Source organism: Oncorhynchus gorbuscha, linkage group LG02 (genome assembly GCF_021184085.1).
Source record: "Oncorhynchus gorbuscha isolate QuinsamMale2020 ecotype Even-year linkage group LG02, OgorEven_v1.0, whole genome shotgun sequence".
NCBI classification, from domain to species: domain Eukaryota; kingdom Metazoa; phylum Chordata; class Actinopteri; order Salmoniformes; family Salmonidae; genus Oncorhynchus; species Oncorhynchus gorbuscha.
Window position 1 is genome coordinate 6,238,563 of NC_060174.1, and position 6,080 is coordinate 6,244,642.

The window sequence follows — 6,080 nt, forward strand, 5'->3', positions numbered from 1 at the left end:
CAGGAAATCTGCCATCCGGTGTACCACATTTCTACCAGCACGTCACCTGTGCAACTAGAGGTGAAAAAACCCCTCTAGATCACCTTTACTCCACACACAGAGATGCATACAAAGCTCTCCCTTGCCTTACATATGGCAAATCTGACGATAATTATATCTTCCTGATACAAGCAAGAACTCAAACAGGAAGTACCAGTGATGCACTTAATACGTAAGTGGTCTGATGAAGCAGATGCTAAACTACAGGACTGTTTCGCTCTTTCACAAGATTGAGCAGTTTACCACATTAGTCACTGGCTTCATTAATAAGTGCATCGACGACATCGTCCCTATAGTGACCGTACATACGTACATATCCCAACCAGAATCAATAGATTACAGGCAACATCCACACTGAGCTAAAGACTAGAGCTGCCGCTTTGAAAGAGCGGGACACTAACCCGGGCGCTTATAAGAAGTCCTGCTACGCCCTCCGCCAATCCATCAAACTGGCAAAGTGTCATTACAGGACTAAATTCAAATTCTGCTGCACCAGCTCAGACGTTCGTTGGACGTGGCAGGGCTGGCAAACCATCACAGATTACAAACGGAAACTCAGCCACAAGATGCCAAGTGATGCGAGCCTACCAGATGAGGTAAATGCCTTCTATGCTAGCTTCGAGATCACCAGCTGTTCTGGTGATCTCCTGTCTAAATAACCTGTCTAAATGACTATCGCACCATATCACTCACATCTGTAGCCAAGAAATGCCTTGAAAGGCTGGTCATGGCTCACATCAACACTATTATTACAGATACTCTGGACCCATTCCAATTCGCATACCCCCTCAACAGATCTACAAATGATACAATCTCTATTGCACTCTGCAGTGCCTTTTCCTATTTGGACAAAACGAAAACCTCTGTGAGAATGCTGTTCATTGACTACAGCTTAGGTTTCAACACAATAGTGCCCTCCAAGCTCATCACAAAGCTAAGGACCATGGGACTGAACACCTCCCTCTGCAACTGGATTCTAGACTTCCTGATCGGATACCCCCAGGTGTTGAGGGTAGGCATATATCTGCCATGCTGACCCTCAACACGGGCACTCCTCAGGGGTACGTGCTTAGCCTCTCTTGAGTAGGGGGCAGTATTTTTCACCTCCGGATAAAAATCGTGCCCAAATTAAACTGCCTGCTACTCAGGCCCATTAGCTACGATATGCTAATAATACGTAGATTTGGATAGGAAACACTCTAACGTCTCAAAAACTGTTAAAATAATGTCTGTGAGTATACATTTACATTACATTTACATTTAAGTCATTTAGCAGACGCTCTTATCCAGAGCGACTTACAAATTGGTGCATTCACCTTATGACGTCCAGTAGAACAGTCACTTTACAATAGTGCATCCAAATCTTAAAGGGGGGGGTGAGAAGGATTACTTATCCTATCCTAGGTATTCCTTAAAGAGAGTATAACAAAACAGATATGGCAGGCTGGAAACTGGAGGTAAATCCAACTAGAAAGTACAATCATTTTGAAAGGCTGTTTTTCCATTGAAGGCCTATCCACCATACAAAGACTTAGGACCCAGTTCATGGTCTCTATGGCTTCCTCAACATGTGGCCAGACTTAGTGTACAGTGGACATTTCCAGACATGAGCCAAGCGCGTGAGCAGGAGCGCGCAGTTCTTTCTTGCTCCGTTTCTATTGATGAAGCTTTTGTCCGGTTGAAATAATATTATGTTCACCTTACAGTGAAATGCTTAGGCAACAGGTTCACCTTACAGTGAAATGCTTAGGCAACAGGTTCACCTTACAGTGAAATGCTTAGGCAACAGGTTCACCTTACAGTGAAATGCTTACTTACAAGCCCTTGACCAACAATGCTTTAACCTGTTACTCCTGCCCCTTACTTTTTCGAACATTCTGTTAAAAATCGCGCAACATTTCAGCACCCTACTACACATGCCAGGAATATAGTATATGCATATGATTAGTATGTGTGGATAGAAAACACTCAGACGTTTATAAAACTGGTTCAATCACGGCTGTGACTATAACAGAACGTGCGTTTCACCGAAAAGTGCAGGAAAATCTGATCACTGAAAATGAGAAAATATATCCATGCGCCACTTCAACCCATTGTTAAACGTGAACCACATTAAATGGGGCCGAGGTTGCAATACCTACAGCTTCCACACGATGTCAGCAATCTTGTCATTTGCCTACGATTTGTTTCTTGGTCAAACAGACACAAGGCAGCGCAGTTCTTCCGGTCTCCGACGGGATATTTTGGTTGAGATTTACCCGGACATTATTTCCAGACGTACAGCTATGGAATATACATTGCCTCGTGATCAATTTGATCGCTTATTAACGTTTACTAATACCTAAAGTTGCATTACAAAAGTATTTCGAAGTGTTTTGTGAAAGTTTATCATCAACTTTTTTAATTAAAAAAAATGACGTTACGTTATAAAACACTATTTTTTTCCATGATCACACAGTCTTCATAGATCGATATTTAGGCTATATATGGACCGATTTAATCGAAAAAAAGACCCAATAGTGATGTTTATGGGACATCTAGGAGTGCCAACAAAGAAGATGGTCAAAGGTAATGAATGTTTTATATTTTATTTGTGAGATTTGTGTAGCGCCGACTATGCTGATTATTTTGTTTACGTCCCCTGCGGGTCTTTTGGGGTGTTACATGCTATCAGATAATAGCTTCTCATGCTTTCGCCGAAAAGGATTTTAAAAATCTGACTTGTTGCCTGGATTCACAACGAGTGTAGCTTTAATTCAGTACCCTGCATGTGTATTTTAATGAACGTTTGAGTTTTAACGAGTGCTATTAGCATTTAGCGTAGTGCATTTGCATTTCCAGATGTCTAGATGGGATGCCTGCGTGTCGGGTAGGAGCAAGAGAAGTTTTAAGAAGAAAAAAATAAGTATTAAGTAAGAATAGAAAATAGAAAATAAAAGTAACAAATAATTTAACAGCAGTAGCAAAATATCAAGCAAGGCTTCATACAAGGGGGTACCGGTACAGAGTCATAATTGAGGTTATATGTAGATGTAGGTAGAGTTATGGTGACTATGCATAGATTATAAACAGAGAGTAGCAGCAGGGTAAAATAGGGGTCTGGGTAGCTCTTTGATTAGCTGATTCTTTGTGCTTGGGGGTAGAAGCTGTTTAGTAGCCTTTTGGATGTAGACTTGGCATTGCCGTGTGGTAGTAGAAAGAACACTATGACTAGGGTGGCTGGAGCTTTATTGGGAAGCGTTTCACTGTTTGTCGACACCTGTTGTTTACGAAGCATGTAACAAATCATGTTTTATTTTATTTTATTGGACCTGATGTCGCCTCCTCCCGCCTGCCTTCGATCTTTGAGGGCATGCATTTCAATTGTTAGAGTGATCACTTGACTATCTTGTCAGTACAATATATAATCTTTGGCATGACACATATCAAGTAGCGTAATTATTAATTATCTAGAGCATAAACTCATGAACGTCATAACAAACATGCACATTTCACAGCAATCCTTCTGTTCCCTGATCTTTCTGGCCCTCTCTATTTTATTTAACCCTAGTGTAGTCAAGGCGGCAGGAAGCCTAGTGGTTAGGGCGTTGGACTAGTAACCGTAATGGTAGCTAGATAAAATCCCCGAGCTGACAAGGTAAAAAAATCTGTCATTTTGCCCCTGAACAAGGCAGTTAATCCACTGTTCCTACGCCGTCATTGTCAACAAGAATGTGTATTATTATCCCTTACATGTAAGAAAATATATTTTAAAAATGTCTCAACATTCTTTATACACCCCTTGTCCTAAGGGTAAAAAATGACCCGCCTTCACTGCAAAAATGAGGCTTAATTGCAGTTCAGATATATTTTGCATGAAGAAACAACAAACTTTGTGAATATCTGGGTTTTCCCTCTTCACAATGCAGAAGGACTGCATTTAATGGTGGACCTCGTTTTTATTAAAATTGTTTCTTGACTAAAGTATAGGTTTATTATTATCATTATTATTTCTAAAGGTACTGCATTGGTGTAAACATATATTTTTTAGCAAGAGATAGAACTTGTATAGCCTAAGAAAGTAGCAGAAATGCACAGAAAGTAGTTTTAAATGCATTTTATTGAAGGGAAACAATAACAGTATTTTTTGGCAACATCGTGATATATTCTTAAATACTGTACAATGAGGAATTCAACTACAAAATACTAATCTTCACCCATTTTTTAACCAAACAACAACAATAAATAAGAATAAAATAAGATAAAAGATAGAAAACAAAAACATGCTGAACATAAATCAATCAACTCTAATTAGCACATGTAGGACAGTATGCATGTATGTGTCACGTTCTGACCTTAGTTCTTTTGTTATGTCTTTGTTTTAGTATGGTCAGGGTGTGAGTTGGGGTGGGTTGTCTATGTTCCTTTTTCTATGTGGTGTTTTTTTGTATTTGGCCTGGTATGGTTCTCATTCAGAGGCAGGTGTCGTTAGTTGTCTCTGATTGAGAATCATACTTAGGTAGCCTTTTCCCACCTGTGTGGTGTGGGTGATTGTTTTCTGTCTGTGTGTATGTCACCAGACAGGACTGTTTCGTTTCGTGTCATTCTCTTTGTTATTTTGTTTTAGTGTTCTGAGTGTAATAAATATCACCATGAACACGTACCACGCTGCGCATTGGTCCTCACCTTCTTCCACCACAACGAGCGTTACAGTATGCATGCACTTTGCAGATGTATTTCTCACATGTGCAGCAGATAGTATTTGTTTTACAGTCCTTCTTTGAATTGGCATCTCCTCCTCTTGCCTGCCCCAGCTGCAACCCCAGGACCCCTGAACAGGACAAGATTCAGAAGCCCCGCAACAGCGTTCACAAGCGCTGCAGAGGCCGCTGTGCGGGGGAGGCGCTCCCTTATTTGATTGTGTGGGGTTACAAGTGCCTTTCCCAGCTGCTCCAGAAACATCCTCCTCTTGTTCGGCTTATCAGCCATCCAGGTAGGGTTGATCTTGTTCCATATCACAAAGGCATTGTATGAGGACACATCAATGATATTATGAAAGATGACCAGGGGCCAGCGGACAGTCATCCTCCTGCAGCTGTAAGTTCCAATCTCCTTGTCCAGGTTGTCCACGCCTCCTTTGTTGTGGTTGTAGTCCAGGATGATGGCTGGCTTCCTGTCCTCACCATCACTGATCTCAGCCGTTTTGTGCAGTGTGCTCAGGAGGACCACATTCTTGTTTGTCTTTGGGATGTAAGAGACTAGAGTGGTGGTAGGGGTGAAGGCAAACTTTGATGAGAAGGCCTCTCTCCCCCTTGTTGTCAGGAGTGCAGGGGGGAGCTCAGGGTTGTTCTTTCTAACTGTGCCAAACCTCAATTTCTAATTGTTTGTTTGTGTGTGTGTGTGTGTGTGTGTGTGTGTGTGTGTGTGTGTGTGTGTGTGTGTGTGTGTGTGTGTGTGTGTGTGTGTGTGTGTGTGTGTGTGTGTGTGTGTGTGTGTGTGTGTGTGTGTGTGTGTGTGTGTGTGTGTGTGTGTGTGTGTGTGTGTGTGTGTGTGTGTGTCTTTGTGGTTTTTGTGGTGTGTAAATTATTTTAAAACTGTCGGGTGAAAAATGACATGAGACAATCTTAGTACCCTGGTGGTGTACAGCTTTCATGGAAATACGAACAAAGGCCATGTTTCACTTTTTCTAATGTTGGGGTCACTCTAGGAAAATTCATCAAATTTCAAGTTGAAAAAATATAATTTAGGGGGATTGCTGTGCTGTTAAACATAGTGGTGGGTCATCTTTTAACCTTACGACAACACAAGAGCTAAACTTTATTTAACCAGGAAGGGCTCATTGAGATTTGAAATCTCTTTTTATGAGCGCCCTGGCCAAGATATGCAGCATCAAGTTACAATTACAGACAGACAACATGAAAAGCTGCAAGTAATCTAGTAAAAACCATAGAAATCACAGGAGTACAACAAAATCATAAAATAGCAAATTAAAAACATTGACAGGTCAAGGAATCAGTATCAAACTGCTTCATCAATGTTTTAGACCAATCGGAACAAGATCT